Here is a 26,190-nt window from a genome sequence, read left to right as displayed (position 1 = left end):
TTCTAAAATTGGGGATTTGGACCTCAATTTGAGGTCCAATTTCAAAATAAATTATATATTTGGATTCGTGGGGGAATGGGTAATCGGGTTTTGGTCCGAACCTCGGGTTTCGACCACGTGGGCCCTTGGGTGATTTCCGACTTTTGGGTAAAACTTTAGAAAACTCATTTTTATGCATTGGGGTTGATTCATTTAGCACTTATTGATGTAATAAAGTAACTTGTGACTAGATTTAAGCGGATTGGTGGTGGAATCAAGGGGTAAATCTATAGTTGAGACTTGAGTAGTGATCAAGGCATCGAGGTAAGTGTTTGGTCTAACCCTAACTTGAGGGATTAGGAGTTGAGTCATACTTGCTACTTGATTCTTGTTGAGTACGACGTATAGGCATGGTGACGAGTATCTATACATTGGTGTCAAGCATGACCGTGATTCTTAAATTGAAAGTTGTTGTGTTCTTAAATGACACATGAGTGCTTTACTTTATGATCTTCTATGATTGAGTATTTTCAATAATTGAACTGAGTATAAGTTGAGTTGAGGTTGGTTATAGTTGATTCTCCCTTGCTGGGATGACTAATTCAATATTGTTGTTCCCTTGCCGGGAAAATTATAACATTGTTGTGTTCCCTTGCCAGGAAGTTATTATATTATTTATGTTCCCTTGTCGGGATTTCTTGTGATTGTGTGAGGAAATGTAAATGGGAGCGAGTGGTACGCCTATCACGAGATATAATGAAATGGGAGCGGGTGGTACGCCTACCACAAGATATAATGAAATGGGAGCGGGTGGTACATCTACCACAAGATATAATGAAATAGGAGCGGGTGGTACGCCTACCACAAGATATAATGAAATGGGAGAGGGTGGTATGCCTACCACGAGATATAATGAAATAGGAGCGGGTGGTACACCTACCACAAGATATAATAAAATGGGAGCGGGTGGTACGCCTACCACAAGATATAATAAAATGGGAGCGGGTGGTATGCCTACCACAAGATATACTAAAATTGGAGCGGGTGGTACGCCTACCACAAGATATGTGAAATGGGATCGTGTTGCACGCCTGCAACAAGATAAAACTGAAAATGAAAGTTGCCTTATTTCTCTTTATCCGTGTTAGAAGATAAATTGTAGTTTCCTTACTATTCTTTGGTATTCTGTTTTATCTGCTACCCCCGGAGCATGTTTCCCCTTTCCCATCTTTGATTTCTTATTACCTGTTTACTTTTCTGGCATATAGTATATAACTGCACAGGTTTATATGGAGTCTGGTCTTAGCCTCGTCACTACCTTACTGGGGTTAGGCCAGATACTTACCAGCACATGGGGTCGGTTGTGCATATACTACACTCTGTGCTCTTTTGCACAGATCCAGGTCTTGGACAGCAGCAGTAGCGCGGGGGCCAACTTTCAGTCCAGTGAGACACCGAGGTAGACTTGCAAGCGTCTGCTGGCCCGGCATCTCCTCTATCTTTATTTCAGTCTGTTATCTCATGTATTCGAGACAAACAGTTTATATTTTTCTTTCAAACGGTTGTATTTAGTACTCTTAGAAGTTCGTGAGTAATGTGACACTAGTTCTTGGGTAGAGGAATATGTTGATTTCCGTATTATTGTTCAGTTTCTTTAATTTAAGTTTTTCGTACATTTATTAAATTCCGTTGTTTTCATGCTATCACTGATAATCGTTAAAAGAAGTGATTTGTTAATGAAGTAAGCTGTTAAGGATTGTCTTTCCTAGCTCACATTAGTAGGTGCCATCACGACTCCCGAGGGTGGGAAATCCGGGTCGTGACATGGGGAGACAATCAAAATTTGAGTCCGGAAGTAACCTTACGAGCACAAGGGCAACGAGGTTACAACAACAACAACAATAACTTAGTGAGTTCCCACAAGTGGGGTCTGGGAAGGGTAGAGTGTACGCAGACCTTACCCCTACCCCGGAGGGTAGGGAGGCTATTTTTAAAAGGCCCCCGGCTCAAGAAAATGAAAAGAGACAAAATGTTAGTACCATCAACAGAACCATATGAGCAATAACAACAACATCCAGTAAATAGATGAGAAATAATATCAAAAACCTGTGAATAAAGCCCGATACTATGAAAAACGAAAGAATAGTGTGGACTCAACAATAATCGGTATTAGCCTACGACCTAACATTATCAGACCAGCCTCCCCCACAGACGGACCTTATCAGCTACCTCCTATCCTAACACCTTAATGCTCGACCTCCACACCTTCCTATCAAGGGTCATATCCTCGGAAAATTGAAGCCACATCATGTCCTGCCTGATCACTTCTCCCTAATACTTCTTAGGACGTCCTCTCCCTCTTCTCGAACCTGCCAAGGACAACTGCTCACATCCCCTGACCGGTACATCAGGGCGTCTCCCGAATATCTTCATTCCTAATCTTAGCCATCCTAGTGTGCTCGCACATCCACCTCAACATCGTCATCTCTACTACTTCCATCTTCTTGATATGTGAGTTCTTAACTAGCCAACACTCTGCCCCATACAACATGGGCAACACCGCTCTATAAAACATAGCTGCTCTAACTAAGAATATTTATAGGAGAGTAGGAACATCAAAAATTCTATCGGGTATATAATGTAATAAGCTCACATTTTTACAAGAGTCATAGGTTCTTTCCTAAGTACTACAATGAAAGACTAGTTGAGGAAATAAAGAAGAGGGCTTCAACCTAAGCATAGTAACTAGAAGAAGAAATGATCTTGTAACAACAGTCTCACTACAACATTGTATATACTCCAATAAAAGGGGCACCTATCTTGGCTAATGAACGGGAAGTAAAAAAATCAAAAGTAATTTTCGAGATCATATGATTTGGACGAAATTTCAATATTTGTGGCCACTAAGATAAGACAAGTGATTATACAGCAAGTGGTAGAACATCTAGGATAAGTAATTGCTTATGTTTAAGGACAACTGAAATGGAACGAAAGGTATTATTCGATCTACGAACCAGAGTTAGTTACATTATGAACGTACTTAAGATTTTAGATTATTATCCATGCAACATATATGTTGACATTCAAACAACTATATGAGACTCTGGTATAAGTTAAAAGAAAGAATAAAGTTCGCGTTACAGACAAAGACCTGAATTGTTAGAAGATTATATCATGGATGTTCCATAGTGTGCATGAAAAGATAAAGTAATAACTAATACCCCGAGCCACAAATCGGTAGACATCTTAAGCCTACTTAAAGGCTGAGAGAGAAGAGGAAACCAACGAGTTACATCAGCTAAGTTAATCAGGACTCTGATTATTAGATCTAGATAATTATAGAAATAGTGATCAAGAACACTCCAGAATCACTCTTAATATCATAGCTACAAGTGATATAGTACAATAGCCATATTCTATAATAGCTCTATGATAAAGCCAGTTAGAATAGTACCAGCCTCACAAAAAGTCACTATGATGCTCCCGTCGGATTGTGTATGCACCAGAGGTGCAAGTATTATAATATAGCTTCAAGGATGTGAATTCCACCTATGTGGAAGGGAGGTTATGAAAGAGACGGGAGTTAAAATGCGAGATTTTAAGGCAATTAAGGCGAAGACAAATAAAGTATGAGATACTCAAGTATAGAAGGTTATGAATAGTCCAGATATCAGATAAAGGGCTGGAAGCATCGTGATTTCGTATCAAGAAAAGATAGTGGTATTATCAGTGCCATATAATCTAGCCTATGATTTCCAGGTACAAAGAGGTCTGGTTAAGAGAGTAAAGAACTGTTATAGACGATGTGATGTCTCGCTTGAAGTTCTAGAATAACATACGAAAATCTATGGTGCTAGCAAGTTAAAGGAAGGTTGCGAGTAGTATAAATAGATAGGTGTAGGTCACAAGCTAAAGTATGGTAGAGCGACAAGGGTTTAGGTAGACAGGAGTAAGGATAAGAAAAGGTGAGTAAGATGGTGATGAGGATAGGTAATTCCTCGAGATTAAACCCATCAAACATGAGAGCAGATGGTTTTCGTAAATTATAAAAATCCCAGTATAGCTTGAATGAACTCTTAAGACTAGGGACATTTAGAAAAGATGGAATGATGCCCTATTAGTAGAATAGGAGTGTAATTGTGATAAATGCTTAGAGACTGATGTTTAGGACTTTGATTGAGTATTTAAAGAAAAGAAATTTTGTGAATTGCATGGGATTAGAATACCCCCATAGGATGAACCACGTTGGGATGCCATGAAATATGATTATTGAAGTATAGTATCACCCCTTGGTGGATCAGGCAAATCACTTCAGATGTTCCCCGATAAGACGTGAGCCCTAGTGACAATGTGTTAAGTAAGAGGTTTCAAGTCATCACTAGTAGATTATAGATCAATATTAAGGTGAATCAACAATATACGGATAAAGTTCCAAAGTATGAGATGAAATTAGGCTGTCATTCTTAAGATGAACAATAACGAGGAAGCATTAAAGGACCTAGATTTATACATATAGCTTAAGTAGCAAGAGAGTTACCTAGAGTTGGGTAGCAGACCTCGGCAATAATAACTTAGAGTAAGTATTACATTATAGTATGACCTACCTAGATTTTGTAAAGACACAAAGACATATATCAAAGGCTATGAAACAAGATATAGCAACAGTCGTAAGATCGATAAAGTACCGTGCGAAGAACTTCAGTACACCTATAGATACCGGGAGGGACAACTTGTTATAGTACCGTATATATTCACAAACTGAGGCGTAGATATTGTCTAAAAGCCAGAGGAAAAAGGAGGGATGAGTCGCATAGGCATGCATACAAGGATAGAGTCATACAAGTAGCATGACAGAAGGTAGCAACAGTTACGATACTGGAAGAATTCTGATCACATGTTGTAGTGTGAGAAATAGGCCTAAATAGGGGAATGCCCCGACCTTTGATTTATTCATAAAATAGTTGCCTAGATGGCAAGGACAGTACTAAAGCATTTGTAAGAGCTATAGAATATGAGAATGATAAGTACATCAGTCAACATTTGAGGACGAATGTTCCTGGGGGGGAGGGTTATGTTACACCCCATATTTTCGTAATTACATTTACGTCGCAAGTCAATTGATGTAAGATAATAAATGAGATAATCTTTGAAAGTACATAGAGTAAGTTAATCATGTTAACTTGGAGGTTACAAATACTTAAGATCATTAATACTAAGTACCAATAGGGTTGGAAGGCTTAGAAGCCAAACAGATTGAAGATAATAAGTTTCGTCAAAAGTCGACAGGTCGGGAATGTTATAACATGTACTTTTAGGGTAAGACTAGGGTGATTAACATGATAAGGAGATTATTCTATGAGTTATTTTAGTCGTGTGATAGTCATGTGCTATGTTTTGAAGTCAAGCGAGTTTTGAAACAAAAGTTGGCAAGGTCTTCACAAGTTACATTCGTAAATATGCTGAAAATTATGTCAAATGTAGCTGAGTTTTTCTACCAATATACTTAGAATTATGGATGATACAACTACCAAATTTAAGATCTATGAGTCTAGTTTCTGACCCATTAACCCGTTTGTTAATACAACATCGAGGTAGAGAGATATTTTCATTTTTGCGAGACCGCACAGGTAACCCCTATGGGACCCACTTGATCGCGGTCGAACTTCACCAATTTTATCTCAAACAGTTCCCCCAAGGCTCCAAACAAATTTCAAAAAAATACATCATAATCCAACATCAAAGTTAGCCAAAGGTGAAGAATAAACACTCTATGATGTTGTGATGTGAATAAGGACGACGGTGCGCTATTTTAAGCTTAGGGTTCAGATGTTCTAAATGTCAATACCACACAAGAGGGGGGGGTGATTTGTGTGGTACCCATTTTTGCTCTAGAAGAACCTGGTTCTTCTGGGTGTTTTAACTACTACTGTTTGCGGAATAAAAAGTACATAAAATAAAGGACACATAGATTTTTACATAGAAAACACCTGGCTTAAAAGGTGAAAAAAATACGACCTACTACTCAATAGGATTTTCCCAAACTTCCACTAAAATCACTGAGCTAAAACAGCATATAAAAACTCTTTCGAAACCTAAGGATTAACTCTAATCCCTTGTAGCACACAACCTCAACTGTTGCGACAACTTCAAGTTAGCTTATAACTTGAATACTCAAAGTACCTAATACAATTTCTTCTATGAAAGCTGAAAGGTACAACTTTAAACCATCTACTACAATTGAACTAGAATAACAAAAAACACAATGGAACTGGTTCTTCTATCTCGTTCAAGTAGCCTCAGGAGTGCACACTCAAATCTCACATAAATTGCTTGTAAAATCACCTTGCTCTTTTGCTTTCAATTTAGTGTACCTTCTGCATTTGTGCAATACCTGTAAAAGAGAACAATCACTGTCATTTAATAGGTTAGAAATCAGAGTTTGATTGGGACTCAATTTCTGATCTTCTATCATAGTTGAGTCCTTGAAGATATCAAACTCTAACACTCTCTTTATCCGGATTGTCTCTTCATATAAGAAGACTTTCTCCCCTTATCCAATATGCAACCTTTTCGATCAGATCAGGAGATATTGCTGCTTGATCAGTAGGATTTATCTCCTTTACGTGCATCTCACATGTGTATGTTGATCATGACAGTGTTTCACAAGATGGACCTAGTCCATGACTGAGTTCATTTGTCATTCTTCAAAACTTTACTTTTTCTTGGGCCAACAAATTCCCCCTTTTTGATGATCAAACTCTGTGCTTTTTACTAATTAAAAAACCTGAAAGAACTCAGCTTAACCATCAACACTAAACTTAGAAAATATTCTTTTCATCAAGGATCAGGTTAATTAGGTTATAAATATCACTTATTTCAGAATAATGTGTAAAGCACAATATATCTTCCCCCTTTTGGCATCATCGAAAAGTTGCATACACAGTGTGAATTCCAGATTTTAATAATTACTCATGGCCACTGGGGCAACTGCAAGTGCAATCATGGTGCAATCATTCGTAATCAAACAAACATATTTAAACTATAAAGGTCAGAATAATCATTGAACAAGAGAAAACAATAATTGTCATTGAGAGAGATATGTTGCCACCAACAATCCACAAAAAGAAAGAAAAACATCCAAACCATGAGCAAAATGAACAGAAAAATCCCTAATATGGGTAACTAGGGGTACTAGAACTAGTTCAGAAGACAGAAACTATGAGTCCTAAGGCTTGAAGGAACTGGAGAGTTGAGTTTGGAGATGATTCAGCATGTTCTAAAGAATTCCATCATTCTTCTCCTTTTCTTTTGCAAGCTCAATTCTGAGACCATCCCTCTCATCTTCCACTTCAACCACACGAGCCTTGAGCCTAGCAATTTCAGCATCCTTAGTTGCACATTCCTGAACCAAAGTCCTAACCTTGCTGTTGATAGATGTCCTCAAGGATGAACCAGGTTCACCTGGGATGGCATTGACTGGATAGTCACAAGCAAGAAGAGTTTTGATGCCAAAGTGTTCTTTGCTCGAGGCCATTTCCCATTTCTTCAAAGGCACATTGAGCCTTTCCAGAACTGTGGTTAGTATGAAGCCATATGGGGTAGCATGAGCCTTGGAACCATTTATGACCATGTCTAGCAGTTTCACTATGAGGGCAGGCCAGTTGATTTGCTTTGCTCTCTCCAGGCATTCCATAAGAACCAGATCTATGTAGTTGGCAGTGTGCCTTCTCTCCTCTCTTGGCAATAAGCACTTGTTGACAAACTCAAACACCACCTTATGCTGAGGCCTCATCTCACTTTTCTGCACAGCTCTGGCTTCATTGATATTCTCTAAATCACATAACCTTTTGGTGATTTCAAGGGCAGTGGGGAAGGAGTCCAGGCATGGCCACCTTTGCCTAGTATAGTCATCAAACCCTTCAGAGGGTATGTCTAGAATCTCTCCCAGTTTCACAGCATCAAACTGCACTTGAACTCCCTTCACCTGGCTACTGACAACTCTATCCTTAACAGCATCATTTGCCATAAATTCAATCAACTCATTTCTAGATAGCCTACCTTCCATCTGAAGGACCATGTCCTTCTATCCATGAGCAGCCAAAGAGTCTACCAATCTCATCATCCCTGGTTCCACCAGGTCCATCAACAATCTACCTTTTAAGATTTTCTTCTGCCAAAAATGGCAAGCTTATCATGTTCCTTCTCAGATTCATCTTCTTCTTCTTCTCCACTCCAATCATCATCATCAGAAACTTTGGTTTGTTTAGCTTTCATTGCAGATCTTGTCCTCTTCGCTAGTGTGGGTTCAGCAGCTACATGCATAGAGGAGGATTTCTTGGAGGAAGTCTTGGGTTTCTTAGGCTTGGGTGTAGGAACCTCCACTGTTGTACCCCTCTCTTGATGGACCAGTTCCATCTCTTCTTCCTCAACAGCCGCTGAGGATTCTGTAACCTTTCCCTTTCTCTTATCCTTTTTCCTTTTCTTGCTTTCTTCTAAAGTCTTTTGTAGATCAGCTTCACTCTGTTTTACCCTACTTCTTGTGGCTCTACCCCTAGGAACTGATGAGGTAGTAGGTGTTGGGGATGAGGCTTTTATTTTCTTGGATGGCTTGGGAACCTTTGGGGATTTTGGTGTAGTAGCTTTGAGTTTCTTTGGGTCATAACTTTCCCCAACCTTTTTCAGTAAGTCAGCCAAGGTTTCTTCAGTAGATGAAATAGGTTCATCTCTTTGTTTGCTTAGATGAACCAATCCCTCAGCTGCTTCCCCAGAACCACTTCCCCCTGACTTCATGCCACTCTCATCTAACCTATCTTATGCAACCCCACATATAGCAAGAACTACTCCATTCCCTTTTCCACTCTCTTTACCACATACACCCTCTCTCTCTTTTTCTTTTTCAGACTTCTTTTTACCTCCACTCCTACTCATCTCAGGCAACTCAACATCCCTAATGGGTCCAACCAGAACAAAACTAGTTTCTAAGTTTTCAACCATAGAAGAACTTACCTCAGAAGGAGATTTTTGAGTATTTTCAGAGTCAGAAGACCCATGTCCATCTCCCTCAATCGCGGACTGAAAGGATTCAGACTCAGAGTTAGAATCAGACTTTGGAGCTGGGCTTTCTTTCACTTGGCTAGCTTTTAACCTTTCATTTAAAACCTTCCTCAGAGCCCCAGATGCTACAGTTTTTCGAGCAAGCATTTTCTGCCTTCAAAACCTAGGTTTTGGAGATACACTGGGTGGAGTAGATGAGGATGAATTTGAGGGAGATGCTGGTGGAGGAGTGCCCGGATGATCTTGTGGGTTAGACATGATTCTTCGTTTCTTGAGAGAATTCAGGAATTTTAGAGAAGAGGGCAATTAGAATTGAAGAGGAATTTTTGACGATTTTAGAATTATGAAGAAGACTGGAGATGTGGTGTGTATTTAAAGCGAATTAGACATTAAATAAGTAACTGTAGCTTTTTCAGGGGTCAAATAGAACTCTAATCAAACTGAAATTCCAAAATTTTAATGATAGATTTGTCTTCCCTAGATATTAGGCAAAAATCACGATTTAGAGTTCTAGATGGACGGAACTGATACAATGCTCAACGGATAGCTTTTTCTAGGAATTTGACAAGTGTAGCACTTCTGCTCATGATTGAATTATTAATCTTTCTAATTGTGCAGAGTATATAAAACATACCTGAGCTTTCATATGAACCCATACTGATAAATCAGGTTCTTCATATAGAACTCTCTTGAACATGCTTCAAATGCCATAATAGATAAAATGTTGTAAGAGATCAGTGAGTCATATAGACACATGTCATAGGAGTATACTAATTAAAGTATGAAACTGAGTACAAATTAATCTAGATATTTACACAAGGTTTGAATTCCTAGCCATAAAAATTTCCTTTTTTTGTGCATTTTGAGATGGATATATTAGGTGATATTAATCATACCTAATTCCAACCAATTCCTCTCAAAGTTTTCTCTACTCATTGCTTTAGTGAAGATGTCAGCAATTTGCTTATCAGTAGCACAAAATTCTATGGAGATCAAACCTTTCTCATAGTTGTCTCTTAAGAAATGGTGCCTAACATCTATGTGCTTAGTCCTCTTATGATGAACATAGTTCTTTGTCATACTTATAGCACTAGTGTTATCACAGAATATAGGAATGCAACATTCAATGCCAAAGTCTACTAGCTATTGTTTGATCCATAGCAATTGAGCATAACAAGAGGCAACAGCAATATACTCAACTTCAACAGTAGATAAGGCCACTGAATTTTGCTTTTTAGTAGCCTATGACACTAGACATGAACCAAGGAAGTGTTCCATAGCTGAGGTGCTCTTCCTAACCACTAGGAAACCTGCATAATCAGCATCAACATATCCTACTAGATTGAAATTACTACCTTTGGGGTACCAAAGACACATATCAGTGGTGCCTTTCAGATATCTTAGTATCCTCTTGACAGTAGTCAAGTGAGACTTTTTTGGATTTGCCTGAAAACGAGCACAAAGCCCTACACTGAAAACAATGCCAGGTCTGCTGGCAGTAAGATACAAGAGTGAACCAATCATACCCCTATATAACTTTTGATCAACTGATGAACCAAGTTCATCAATATCTAATTTAGTGGTAGTTTCAATGGGTGTGTCTATTTCTTTTGATTCTTCCATTTTAAACTTTTTGATAAGCTCTTTTGCATACTTCTACTGATGGATCATGGTTCCATTAGGACTTTGTTTGATCTGCAAGCCTAAGAAGAAGTTAATCTCACCCATCATACTCTTTTCAAACTCACTCCCCATTAATTTTGCAAAGTCCTTACTTAGCTTATCAGTGATGGCCCCAAAGATTATGTCATCAACATATATTTGTACCACATGGAGATCCTTACCTTTTTCCCTTAAGAATAAGGTACTGTCAATTTTACCTCTCTTGTAACCATGCTCTATTAGGAATTTGGACAGTCGTTCATACCATGCTCTTGGGGTCTACTTGAGTCCATAGAGAGCCTTGTCTAACTTGTACACATGCTCAGGACATTCTTTGCTCTCAAACCCTGGAGGTTGTTTTACAAACAATTCTTCTTTCAGGTAGCCATTCAGGAAGGCACTTTTGATATCTATCTGATGAAGAGTGAATTCCATGTGTGCTACAAAGGCTATGAGGAGTTTGATTACCTCTAGTCTTGCAACTGGGCCAAACGTCTCATCATAATTTATGTCTTCCTCTTGACGTAACCTTGGACCACCAGTCTTGCCTTATTTTTTTTAACTGTTCCATCTTCATCAAGTTTGTTTCTAAAGACCCATTTTGTATCAATAACTGATCGGTCTTTAGGCCTTGGAACTAGATGCCAAACTTGACTTCTCTCAAACTGATTGAGTTCATCTTGCATTGCATTCACCCAATCTGCATCCTGCAAAGCCTCAACAACATTTTTAGGTTCAATAAGATATAAAAAGGCATCAAAAGCACACAGATTCTTTAATTGTGATCTAGTTTTGACTCCAGATGTTGGATTAGTGATAATGTTCTCAATAGGATGAGAACTTTGATACTTGTGAGGTTTTACAACCAACTGGTTTCTGCTAGATGTTTCTCCCATGTTCTGTTGCTGAGGAACAGGGTCATGAACCGGTTCTTTAGGGGATTTATTTCAATTCCTCTTTGATCCGTTCCCCCTGTTAGGTTGCCCTGGATGGAAGAACCTATTCCATCACATGTTCATTCTTTTGGTGCCACTTTGACTTGTGCTGAGGCTTCAGTCAAATCCTTTACCAATCCAATGGCTTCATCTTCATGTTCCTGTCTCTTAGAAAGAATGTTAGTTTTATCAAATACTACATGTACACTTTCTTCTACACACAAAGTTCTTTTATTGAATACTTTATATGTTTTGCTATGTGAAGAATATCCCAAGAATACTCCCTCATCACTTCTGGGATCAAACTTACCTAGGGAGTTTTTTCTATTATTGTGCACTAAGCACTTGTATCCAAATGCCCTAAGATGGGATATATTTGGTTTTCTCCCTTTAAGTAACTCATAGGGAGTCTTCTCTACAAGAGGTCTAGTCATGCATCTATTGATAATGTAACATGCAGTGTTTACAGCCTCTGCCCAGAAGCTATGGGGCAGTTTATTAGAAAGAAGCATAATCCTAGCCATATCTTCAAGAGTCCTGTTCTTTCTTTCAACTACTCTATTTTGTTGAGGAGTCCTAGAGGCAGATAAGTTATGAACTATACCATTTTCATCACAAAATTCAGCAAACTTAGCATTTTCAAATTTAGTTCCATGATTAGACCTAATTGATTCAAGTTGATTTCCTAATTGTTTATGAGTTTTTCTAATAAAGGCAGTAAACATGTCAAATGCTTCATCTTTAGATGTTAGAAATAGTACCCAGGTAAATCTAGAATAATCATCAACAAGTACCATTACATATTTCTTTCCTCATATGCTCATGGTTCTCATTGGACCACAGAGATCCATATGGACCAGTTCCAATGACTTGGTTGTGCTTACCATTTTCTTACTTTTGAAAGATGATCTTACCTGTTTCCCCCTTGCATAGGCCTCACATACTTTGTCTTCTTTGAACTTGATGTTCAGTAACCCTATCACCAAGTCCTTAGAAACCAATTTGTTTAGCTGATTCAGACTGGCATGACCAAGTCTTTTGTGCCACAGGAGGGGATCATTATCCAGCACACTTAGGCATGTTAGTTCCTTTTCTAAGAGAGTAGACAAATCTACAATGTAAAAATTGTTAACTCTTTTTCCCTGTAAAACAATCTTGTCAGTGGTAAGGTTAATCACAAAGCATTTAGTAGAGGTGAATGCTACAAGGTTACCTCTGTCACATAGTTGTGACACACTGATTAGACTATATTTCAAGCCATCTATCAAGTAGACATTCTCAATGGAGTGAGAGTCTATCTTACCTACCTTTACAACCCGAATGATCTCACCTTTCTTCCCATTTCCATAGAAGACATTGCCTCCCCTTAAGTCCTCAAGTGAAAGGAACTGGTTCTTGCTTCCAGTCATATATTTTGAGCAGCACTATCCATGTACCATATTTGGCTGCTTCCCTTCACTTGGACCTGCAAAAAGAAATCAGGGGTTAATCTTAGAAACCCAAACTAGTTTGGGTCCCTTTCTATAGGCAAAGGGATAAATCAGATTCCTTCTAGCCTACCCAGGCAGCCTATTTTTTTCTTGAACAAAAGTTTTGTTCTTTTGACTAGCCTTTTCTTTTGCATTACATTCATTTTTGTAATGGACAGCCTTGCCACAGTGTGCACAAATTTTGTTCTCAGGAAGAGTGAGGTACTTGCTTTTAGGATCCCACTTAGGTTCTTGAGTCCCATAACCAAGTCTTCTGTTGTTGCTACTATGATGTTCTTGTAGACAGGAGAGTGCATCAGAAGCCTTATTCCATTTGCAAGTTCTGTCTAGTTCATGTTTTACCTTCACTAGATTTTCTTTTAATACTCTTATCTGCTCATCCTTCCTGTATAGCTCATCCTTCATTTTTCCTAAGTTTTCTTCTAGGGTGAGATGTGTGTGATCAACTTTCTTCTTTCCTGTTCCTAGTTTCAGTTTTAAGTTCTCAGACCTAAGTTCTAGGACACTAGTGTCAAGTTCAAGAACCTGGTTCTTCAACTCAGTATTTTCACTTTCACTCTCATTAGCCCTAGACTCTAGATTTTTGCACTTGGCTTTTAGGATCATACATTCCCTAGACATCTCTTCCTTCTCATTATTAATTATCTCAGACTCACCAATGAAGTCTAGTAGTAGCTTAGACAACCTTTCTTTACACAGGAATTTAGTCTTGTCTTTGACATGAAGAATACTTACCTCTTGTTCATCATCTGATTCTCCGATGGCCATAAGTGCTTGTTCATATCCAGCTTCATCTTCTGAGTCCTCATCTGATGTTTCTCCCCAGGCAGTTACTATAGCCTTTGTTGATCCTTTGTTCCTTTTTGGTTGAACCTGTTCCTTCTTCATGTTCCTTCATTCAGCCCTTTCCTTCTTCCACTCAATTTCCCATTGAGGGTAATTCTTGATCATGTGATCAGTCTTACCACACTTGTAGCAACCCTCATTGGTCTGTTTCTCAGGAGCCCTTGGTTTGTTGAAGGTTGTACCTCTTGAAGAACTCTTTCCTCTAATCAGGTACTTTTTGAAATCTCTTGTGATCATAGCCATTTCATTATCCTCAAGATGTAAACCTTCAGCAATTCTGAGAGCCAGACTTCTTTCCTTCTTTGGTACATCCATTTTCATGGTTTACCTTCTCAGTTCATAGGCAGTAAGGTTTCCAATTAGTTCATCCAGCTTGAGGGTAGCAATGTTCTTTGATTCCTGAATAGCAGTGATTTTGCTTTCCCAAGAGACTAGCAGAACCCTTGTCAAAATCTTTTCAACTTTGTCTTCTTCAAGAATAATCCTTCCAAGAGACTTAAGTTCATTTGTCAGTGTGGTGAACATTGTATAAATCTCTTGGATGGTTTCTCCTTCATGGTGAAATTCTCATATTGAGAATACAGCAGTGTTCCTCTGGACCTCTTCACTTGAGGTGTTCCTTCATGAGCCACTTGCAAAGTGTCCTAGATTTCCTTAGCAGTGGTACAACTTTGAATTCTACTGTACTCATTTGGACCTAGTCCACACACAAGCCATTTCTTGGCCTTGGCATTCTTCTCCCATTTTTTCAGGTCTTCAGCAGTGCAGTCAGCTTTTGTCTTTGGCACATCCACTCCTTCAGCATTCTTCTTAGTAGTTGCTAGAGGACCATCAGTGACTATATCCCAGAGTTCATAGTCTTCTCCTATGATGTGATCCCTCATCCTGTTCTTCCACCAAGAAAAGTACTGACCATTGAAAAGTGGAGGCCTAGTAGTGGATTGCCCTTCCCAGTTCCCAGGTGGTGCACTCATGTTGATCTTTTCCTAAGGTGTTGGCCTCTTCAAGGATAATCCGCTCTAATACCAATTGATGTTTTAAACGTCAATACCACACAAGAGGGGGGATGATTTGTGTGGTACCCAATTTCCGCTCTAGAAGAACCTGGTTCTTCTAGGTGTTCTAACTACTACTATTTGCGGAATAAAAAATACATAAAATAAAGAACACAAAGAGTTTTACGTGGAAAACACATGATTCAAAAGGTGAAAAAATCACGACCTACTACTTAGTAGGGTTTTCCCAAACTTCCACTAAAATCACTGATCCAAAACAACATTTACAAAAAATCTTTGTAAACCTAAGGATTAACTTTAATCCCTTGTAGCACACAGCCTCACCTATTGCGACAACTTCAAGTTAGCTTATAACTTGAACAGTCAAAGTACCTAATACAATTGCTTCTATGAATGATGAAAGGTACAACTTTAAACCACCTACTACAATTGAACTAGAATAAGAAAAAACACAATGGAACTGGTTCTTCTATCTCGTTCAAGTAGCTTCAGGAGTGCACACTCAAATCTCACATAAATTGCTTGCAAAATCATCTTGCTCTTTTGCTTTCATCTTAGTTTACTTTCTGCGTTTGTGCAATCCCTGCAAAAGAGAACAATCACTGTCATTTAATAGGTTAGAAATCAGAATTTGATTGGGACTCAATTTTTGATCTTCTATCGTAGTTGAGTCCTTGAAGATATCAAATCTAACACTCTCTTTACCCGGATTGTGTTCTCTTCATATAAGGAGACTTTCTCCCCTTATCCAATATGCAACCTTTTCGATCAGATCACGAGATATTGCTGCTTGATCAGTTGGACTTATCTCCTTTACGTGCATCTAACATGTGTAGGTTGATCATGACAGTGCTTCACAAGATGGACCTGGTCCTTGACTGAGTTCATTTGTCATTCTTCAAAACTTCACATGTTCTTAGGCCAACAGGTTCGAAACTTATCTACTGCCTAAGGTATGTTTAACATTCATTTGATGGTATTTAAGGTTAATTACATGTTGGTTGTGCTGTTGGAGCAAAAGATTACAAAATAACATTTGAAAGGGGAAGAGATGTTATCTTTTGTTGGGTTGTTTTAAGGATATATATATATATATGTTGTTATTCTAGAAATTGGGGGAAATAACTTGATTCTGGTATGGTTTCTGTTGTTATGCATGTCCATATGTTTATCAAGTGAAGTGATGAAAGATCTATAAAACTTGAGATTGGAAATGTAGATTAGCTTAAGTCGCTTCTATGGTGTTGTATTTCTATTGAGGGTTGTTGTAGGTTAAATATAACTTGGATTTCAACTTGAAGCTACTGTAGGAGGTAAGTGTGTTGTGTTCTTGCATGTACTAAATTTTATCTTGATGGTGATTAAGGTAAATGGATGGACTAGACATGAACTAGTGAATAAAGTTGCTAATTAGGGATACTTGGAGTTGTGGATTATTTTCATTATTATGAATATATGGCATAAGGCTGGAATCATTGATGAATGGCTTCATTATAATGTTAATGATACTTTTAAGTTAAACTAAGAAGTATATAAGGGGTGATATGGAGTATGCAGGTTCCAATCAGAGCTTGTCTCTCGTCGTGAAGTAGTTGTGACTGGTTATTGTTATGTGGTGTCTTGTTACTGATACTTATATGTTGTTGGATTTTTTTGGTTGTTGTTGTTATATTGTATTGGAGGAGGCCCTTGTTACAGGGGAGATGCTGCCGAATTTATATAAAACAAGCTATTAGCTTAAGTTGCAGACTTAGTCTTTACTCAGCACTGATTTTCAATCTCCTTATGTATGGTAGATTAAGTTGAGTTGATTGAAAAGTTTCTTGGAAGATATTAATGACTCAATGGGGTTAAGGTATGTTAAGGCTAAACCTTTCCTTTTGTTTGGCATGATATCATAACTACATGTGTTTGATAATGAGACATAAAGAGAAGTTCGTACTCCTAAATTTATGTACATTATCCTAGTATCATAAGTTAGAGTATACTCCCTTATCGGGACTTTATATTCAGTTAAGTATTGTCTTACTATGGCCGAACGCCTATGAGCGAGCCTATAATGGCCGAGATACAAAGCCTATATGACTGAGCATTTATGAGAGAGCCTACTACGGCTAAGCAATTACACATACCGAGGCTTATAGGACCAAATAACTATTTTACTTACCATATTAAGAGAGTAGAGTTAGTACCAGTAGGTAAGCATATCTTCAGATCATCTTTGATTTGCAGCTATTATTAGTTATTATATTATCAGTTCCTTTAAGCTTTCAGTTATTCTATTGTCTTACATACTCGGTACGTTATTTCGTACTGGCGTTCTTTTTGTCGAGGACGTTGTATTTCATGCCTACAGATTCTGATAGACAGCTAAATAAACCTTCCAGTTGATAAGAGTCAATTATCAGCCTGGTTTGTAAGCGTCTTTTCTTCGGAGTTACAGGGTCTAAACCATGGAGTCCATTTTATATATACAGGTTTGATAGGTAGGTCGAGGCCCTGTCCCAACCATGATACAATTCAGTTATCTCTAGAGGCTTATTGACGAGTCCTGTGTATTATTTATCTTAGTATTGTGGCCTCGCCAACCCTATGTATATGTTTAGTTTGATATTGCTGGTTGTAGACATTTAGGACGGCCTCGTCGGCCTGCATAGTTATGTATATGAGCTTTTGGGTATATTTACCCCTTAGATGAGAGAGATGTTATTTTCAGACGATTCTTAATATTTCATCGTCGCCCTTGATAGGTATTGTCAGCTTGCAGGTAGGCCTCAAAGGCCAAAGTTGAGGTCTACCTCTCTAGATTTCATAGTTACAGAGTGGTACGCTCGGACCGAGAATGGCATCGGGTGCTGGCCATGCTTCCTTAGGTTTGGGGCATGAGAGTAGGTATAACCTCCTCGGTATAGTTCTGGAGCCCCCTTCCAACCTCACCTCAAGTTGAGTAAGCCCCTCATCAATCATCCTTAACTCATCCAAGATCTATATCAGAGCCAGACCCCGCGTCCTCTTCAGCAACGGTCGTCCCTCTGTCACCAGCAGATGAGGATGCATCTACTACAAATATAGAGAGAGAATCCTCCTCTTGCTACGGAAGTGCGAGGCCATCGTCAGGCATCCCCCCTTCGATCGTCTCCCCTTTGGATGCACTGATTCATCCACATTCATCTCCTCCACGTGTTGGGCCTCGGAGTCCATCCTAGTACTCTTTCTAACATGCACTATGGTCATCTCTCAAAGAATGAAGTGTCCTTCCTCTAAGTCAATGGCTATTGGCCTTTCCCCTCCCACTTTTACGCCTCTCCTCTTACGGGACATTAGACCCCAATCATAAGAGGAGACATCATCGTCCTCATCAACCATTGAAAAAAGTTGAGGAGCAAAAGCAACAGACAGAATGGAGACAGGCTCTTAGACTGTGATAACAAAGGTAGGGGCAAGTGCGAAAGGTGCACTAGTCGTAACAGGGGCAGATGCCGAAGGCGCAACAACCTTTCTTTAAAATGAGGGAACCAACGCGCGACTCCTCCAAGAAGACCTCGTACCTGGGAAAGAGACGAATGTTGAAGTGCGTAGAGGTAATCGACATACAACGGAAAGTGAAATGACCATGGCTAAAGAGAAGAAGTTACCTGTTGAAGGAAGAACCGATTTGAAATTCTTGAAAAAGCTCAGCTAGTCGCAGATTCCTACGACATGGGGGAGGACTTGCTTGACCCAATCAGAAATGCGCATGACTAAATAGGGAGGCTGGTGGTTGGCTGCGAGAAAAGGAAATCCTTCAACTAACTTCGACCAAGTAAAATAATTAAAATAAAAACTGGGCGATTATGTATGTATTTCAAGCCTCAAGAAAGCCATTGACATTAGCCACAATGTTCTTAGTTTTGATGTAGAAGAAGTTGAACCAGAACTGACAACTGGCCTTATCATCCATCTTCGGCAACAAGAATTTTTTTCTACCGTGGCGAAGGTTCAACATCGTTCCCCTATAGAAGCTAGGGGCGAATAGATGCACCAAATGTTGCCGACCCCTGCTAGCTAGGCAAATTTAGCTAGCATTCTAATAATCTTGTAGACGTATGGTACTAGATGAGCAGGACAGATGTCATAGTGACGACAAAATTCTTCCACCACTGGAAGAAGGGTTAACGAATAGCTGATGAGGAAGGGGTAGGCACATAGAGAGTAGTATCCAGGGCGATGAACTTGCACCACGTCCCCTTCGGTCAGGATTAATTTGACGTGTTTTGGAAGACCAAACTCGGCTTTGAATTCCATCAATTCTTTGGACATCATCATTGATAGAAAAATCCCAGGAGCAACGTTCGATGATCAGGTGAGATCAGACTTGACATTGGGGTTATGGGGTATTATCTTATCCACCGACGGGAAAGTTTCATCCTCAGCAATGGCAGAAACACCCTCCCTATGGGAGGGAAACACAACCACCAAGGGAGCAAAGTGACTCCATTCACCAACATCTGAGGGCAAGTTTGACATGATTCAAGTCGATGAAGAAGAATACAAACGGGAGAGATTGGGGGATGATGTAGGTCAATGAAACAGGGGAAGGACGTTCAAAGAAAAAAGGTACAAAGAATAAGGCTCGTGTTTCAAAAAGTAAGGAGAACAAAATTTGAAATTCAGGTCCAAGAACCTCTATATATAGAAATCATGACACTAAACTTGAAAATGGCTCGTCTTAATTGGCACCGGAATTGAAACTGCAGATCCAATCAAAGGTCACGCACAAATCAAAGCAATGCATCGGGAACATGCGTCATAATGACACATGATGTGATGACATCACTCTAACCCTTGGACAAGATAACTCCAATAAATTGCTCGGGAAACTTCAAAAATTTAACATATACGACCCAAAGAGTCCACGTTGCCTATTTGCCACTACGACTATGACTCTTATAGCCTACTCGGTAAATTCGACCATGAACAACATTATCCGCTCATTGATCTCGCCTGTGAGGGCGACCTCAATAAGCGAAAGGACTAACTGTATTGGTAAAAAATTACCTTTGACATGATCAAATCATGTTAACATTAAGGAGGCACTCGTGGATTGCCACGTGTCGCCAATACGACTTTGATAAAGGCCTTCCCAATGTCGAAGCGATCTCTTAAGAAGTGAAAGGCAGAGCAAATGAAGCTATTGAAGACCAAGGTCGAAGAGTAGGCAACGATCGAGATCGAAGAGTCAACGAAGATCAGGGTTGAGGTCGAGCACTCACCTTAAATAGAGTGAATAATAGCTAGTTTTTCGCACGACCCTAAAATCGACCTGGCCGTGATGGCGCCTATCGCAAAACTAGGACAGCCGACAAAATTCCTGAATTAACCATTTTTCAATAAAAGTCATTTAATTAATCAAATATCTCATAATGTAAGTTTAAATGAACAGTACGGAATAAATACACAAGCTCGACATTGGGGTGTCACAAGTCACGAGCATCTACTAAGGTCTGAATACAACGAAGAGTCTGAAATATACTAAAAACAATCTACGGAATACATGAGGGAGAAAAGCAGGGATGCGAACGTCGGGTAGCTACCTTGATAACTCCGATGACTCTGTCACTGAGCAATAAACACCCGCTTTCGGGTTCAGAAAATACCTGAATCTGCACACAAGGTGCAGGGAGTAATGTGAGTACGCCAACTCAATAAGTAATAAAAATAAATGAAAGCTGAGCATTAAGAAAACACGTAAACCACGTCATAACGCTACAACAAATGAACTACATTTCCAAAATAGTATAGAAATCATTTACTTCGTGAATCAAGCTTAGTTTCAGTAAAAGTTTTTAAAATAACTTTCAATAGTTTAAAACGAGTGATAAAAATAGTGAGTAAAAAATGATATAAAATGTAAACAACCCCTCGGGTAAAACATGAATCATAAACTACCCCGCGGGCATAATATCATCAGAACCAGCCCCTCGCGCTACCTCACATTCACTCGTACTCTGCCCCTCGGGCATAACATGAATCAAGAATAGCCCCTCGGGAAAAACATGGATCAAGAACAGCCCCTCGAGCAACAATATGAAATAACAACAGCCCCTCGGGCTACATCATATCACTCACATTGGGTACCCGCGCTCACTAGGGGTGTACAGACTCCTGGAGAGGCTCCTACAGCCCAAGCGCAATAACAAGCCATCTCGTGGCCTAATCAAACAGGCCCTTGACCACATAACAAACCACCTCGTGGCATAAAAAATTAGGCGCTCGGCCTCATAACCATGAATTAGTACAACACTGTCGCGGCACATAGCCCGATACCATAATATCCTCACAACACAGGCCATCGGCCTCACTCAGTCAGAAATTTATCAAGCTACTCGGGCAACAGTAAAACATGATGATCAACCCAATATATCATTTAAAATATCAAAACGGAGTAAATATGGCTGAGTTATAAAAACAGTAGAATACAGCATGACTGAGTACAAAGATGAAGTCAAAACAGTGAGGAATAGTAGTAAAAATCCCCTAAGGGTCCAAAACAGTTGGCACGAGGCCCAAATATTGCATTCAGCACAAAATATGATAATCCTGTCCAAAACACAATGATATCAAACAAGTTTTAATCAAATACACGACATAACAGTCATACGGGATGGACTAAGTCACAATCCCCGACGGTGCACTACCCCACGCTCGTTATCTAGCATGTGTGCCTCCTCAAAGTAGTACAATGATGTGAAGTCCGGATTCCATACCCTCAGGACAACATTTGCAATCATTACTTACCTTTATCTGGTCCAAACTCTAGCCCGCGATGGATTGCCTCTTGACTCGACCTCTGGATGCTCCAAATCTAACAAAAAACGGATTTATACCATCAAAATATGCTAAGGGAATAAAGCCCACTCGAAAATAACCAATTTACATCAAAAATCCCAAAATTGGCCAAACCCGACCCCCCGGGCCCACGTCTCGGATTGCAATAAAAATTACAAACAAGAATCCTTACACTCCCTCGGGTTTAAACATATCAAATACATCAAAATCCGACCACAAACGACCCCTCAAATCCTCAAATCAAAGTCTCAAATTCCAAGCCCTAACTCCCCAATTTTAGGCTTTAGATTCCACAAATTTCATGTTTAATTAGGTAGAAATCACAATAGGATCGAGTTTTAAGTCCATAAATCTTACCTCCAAGTGTTTCCATTTGATCCCCTCTTCAATTCTTCTCAAAAAGCTCTAAAATCGCTCAAAAATGGTGAAAGTTAGACCCAAAATCCCGGACAATGGCTATTTAAACATTCTGCCTAGGTGACCCTTTCCTTCTTCGTGAACGCGGTCAACACCTCGCGTTCGCGAAGTACAAAATCCGTTGACCACTTAAATCCTTCATCGCAAATGTGACATCCTGAACGCGAATGCAAAGCTTCAGCTCCTCAACCTATCATGAACGCAACCCCTAGCTCGCGAACGTGAAAAACAATGAACCTGGACCCAGCTGCTCCCATTTACTCTACGCGAACACGGGAAACTCATCGCATTCGCGATGAACACTGAACATAAATTTTCGTGAACGCAGGACACACATCGCGAACGCGAAGGCCAAATGTCTGCAACACTAATAGCAGATTTTCTGCAACTTCCCACAATAAGATTTGATCCGTTCAGCCACCTGAAACTCGCCCGAGGCCCATGACACCTCAACCAAACGTGCCAACATATCCCATAACATCATTCAAACTTGTTCCAACCTTCAGAACGCTCAAAACAACATCAAAACACCAAATTAACATCGGATTCAAGCCTAAGAATTCAAAAAACTTCCAAATTCCCCTTTCGATCAAGAAGTCTATCAAACCTCGTCCGAATGACCCAAAATTACACGTCACAAAAGACACAATTGACCTACTCCAACTTCCGGATCCATTCTAACCCCGAAATCAAAATTTCCACTGCCGATCAGAAAATGCCAAATTATCAATTTCACCAATCAAGCCTAAATCCACCACGGGTCTCCAAAATACATTCCGAACGTGCTCCCAAGTACAAAATCACCTAACGGAGCTAACCAAATCATAAAAATCCAAATCCGATATCGAAAACTAAAATGTCAAAACGTGGTCAAAATTTTCAAATTTACAGCTTTAAACTAAGACTATTCTTCCAAATTCATTTTGATTATCTTGAAAACCAAAACCGATGATTTACATAAGCCATAATACATCACACAGGGCTAATCATCCCCGAGAACTGGCGAGCGATGTGCAAAAACTCAAAATGGCCGGTCGGGTCATTACGTGCTCCCCCAGTTAATCATACGTTCGTCCTCGAACATGCCCAGAGTTGTTTCGAAAACCATCAAATCGTTGTGCAACCTTACCATGCACATACTCGGGGGTGATCCCATGTCACCCTATCCCATATAGGTTCGATAACACAACATAACTGAAATTTCATAATCCAACCAAGCTTATTAACCTTAGAACCAAATTTCCATTTCCGAAATTATCTATAAGGGCTTCTCCTCACACCTATACTCTGAATAAGTACGAACAAGCTGTAACAAACCATACCTGCAACCCTAGATGTAATTACATGATATACCACATAGCTCAAAGTCTCATAGCAATAACTTTTGGTCACAACAATTGCTCAGAACAACCGAATATCGATAATAAACCTCTTATCAAATAAAGCCTCATTCCAACACTTCCGTGTACTGCCAATGATAAATGAAACACACAGAAAGTCATAACCATTCCTTAGATCAACCATTCGTGAAGCCACTTTTCCTTTTGCAAAGACCATAGCAAATTCCTGAGCCGAACATCGATATTATCCTTCCAACATGCTGAAATCGAATCCGTTTGTATTCATTCTAGATCCTAAAGATCTCATCTAGTCCAACACAACTACTCTAGTGACATGACACATCAATACCATCTAAAGCCACAACTCGTGCATTCCGCACACCAATAAGCAACAATCCGAACGTACTTAAATCATGAAAAATGACTCAAATGAGAGAGCTATACCACAAGCTCACCAGTACCACCACACACAATGCTAAGAACCCATCAAACATCATAGAGCCAGAACATACGAATCTAGCCTGAAGGATCATACCTCCACATAACTTCGCTCCAATGCACGACCTCATCCAAACACTGGTCCACATGAAACACCTCAAGTCACTATGCTTAAAATCGACAAGCGCACGCAATTTGATGTTTAGAACCAAAGAAAATCATCATAACCACGGCAAAGAAATTGACATAACATTATATAAACCCAAAAGGACACAACCGATACGCCATCTGTCGGGCAATACCCAATACTCTCCCCCCTCGAATTCCACTTAGAGACCCCAATAAAACCGCACCACATGTGCCTATAACCAACAAATCCTAATACCTTGCAACACAGAAAGGTAACTCATAGATCTCCCCAGATCACTAATAAGCTCAATAACAATCGAATCAACACATCCCTCAACAATACAACTCGAAGTCAACCAAGCGGATTCGATGTAGAACACACATCCATATTACCCTACCAATGAACCCCTTATCAAGAAGTTCCTGGAGCTGCTCCTTCAACTCCTTTAACTCCGTTGATGCCATACGATATGGTTCCCGACACTAAATCAATACCGAAATCAACAACACAGTCCGACGACATGCCCAGCAGCAGGAAACACATCTGCAAAATCCCTCACCACCGGAACTTAATCAATGGTAGGAGTCTCTACACTGACATCCATCACGAAGGCCAAATAAGAAAGACAACCCTTCCCAGCCATCCGCCGGGTCATCAAAAATGAAACCACCCTACTAGGAAGATAATCCGTCGAACCTCGCCACTCAATCCGTGGCATTCCTGACACAGCCAACGTCGTCGTCCTAGCGCAATAGCCCAGAATAACACGACACAGAGACAACCAGTCTATACCCAATATCACATCAAAATCTAGCATACTAAGCAACAAAGATCCACTCAAGTCTCCAAACATCTAATAGTTACCACACTAGACCGATATACGCGGTCCACAACCACGACCTAACCTGTTTATGAGAACTCACAGTCTCCAAATCCATACAGCATGCGAATCACCAAATTCGATCCCAACTCCACCGTCCCAATATACAACAAACCTCTAATACCCAATCATCCCATGAGAGGTACTCCTATAATTCTTTTGCGCCACCAAGCAAACTCGAATATCCGTAGTCGATCCAACAAGAGAGTTCCATAATACTAATGAAGTATCCTCAACTCAAACACATCGCCCTTTCTAAAATGTATACCCTTATCAAGCCACAACAATTAGTGATCTCATTTATCTAGTCATCTGAAGCTGTTTATGCTACCTAAGAATTTATGACATTCCTTTCAGAACTGAACAGTGACCTTACACATGCAAATCTCGACCCTACACAACATACCGCCTGTACCATGCCATCCCATGATAAATATGAGAACTTCATAATCCACTTCGAGCCACAACAACTATGTACTCAACTAGCCAAGAACTTTCCATTGATTCCTTCTACAAGAAAATCACTATACATTCCATGCTCCTCACGCTCGTAGAAAATATACATCTCTAACTGTGGTAGAAATCATCAAGAACTCTCTGAATTCCATTTGCACAAAACTAAACTGCCAGGAATGGATCCCTCTAACTCAACAAGCTATGCATGCCACTAAAACCCAAGAGCATTGCCGCGAAACACCTGTAGAAACTCATTACCTCGTAAGCACCCAAAGAACTAATTATAACCTTTACCATGCCGATCCGACCTACTACCAAGCTGTCCTATTTATCCAAGTTCCTTCTAAATTACCTTCAAATTGATACTTCTCCTTGCCATAATACCGTAATTCCTCAACCCAGACTCACCACACGAGACCCAAGCATAAAACCACACCGTCTAAGGCTCATAAGTCGTTGAATACTCTCTTAAATATTCCCAAAAGCACCACATTCAAAATACCTACCCTGAAGAGACTTCTTGCGAATCCAAAGCCATTACCTTCACCTTCATGATACTGATATATAGAACCCCATAATTGACATAAAAATACCACAAGTCTTGACACCCTCCAATGCAAACCTTATTTTCTAGCCAAATATACAACCTGAAAATCTCCAATTATTACATGTAAAATCTTGAACCCATTAGATCCATTCTCAAGAGTCATCACTCTACT

This window comes from Nicotiana tabacum, chromosome 10 (assembly GCF_000715075.1).
Source record: "Nicotiana tabacum cultivar K326 chromosome 10, ASM71507v2, whole genome shotgun sequence".
NCBI lineage: Eukaryota > Viridiplantae > Streptophyta > Magnoliopsida > Solanales > Solanaceae > Nicotiana > Nicotiana tabacum.
Note: the sequence above shows the minus strand (reverse complement) of the source record.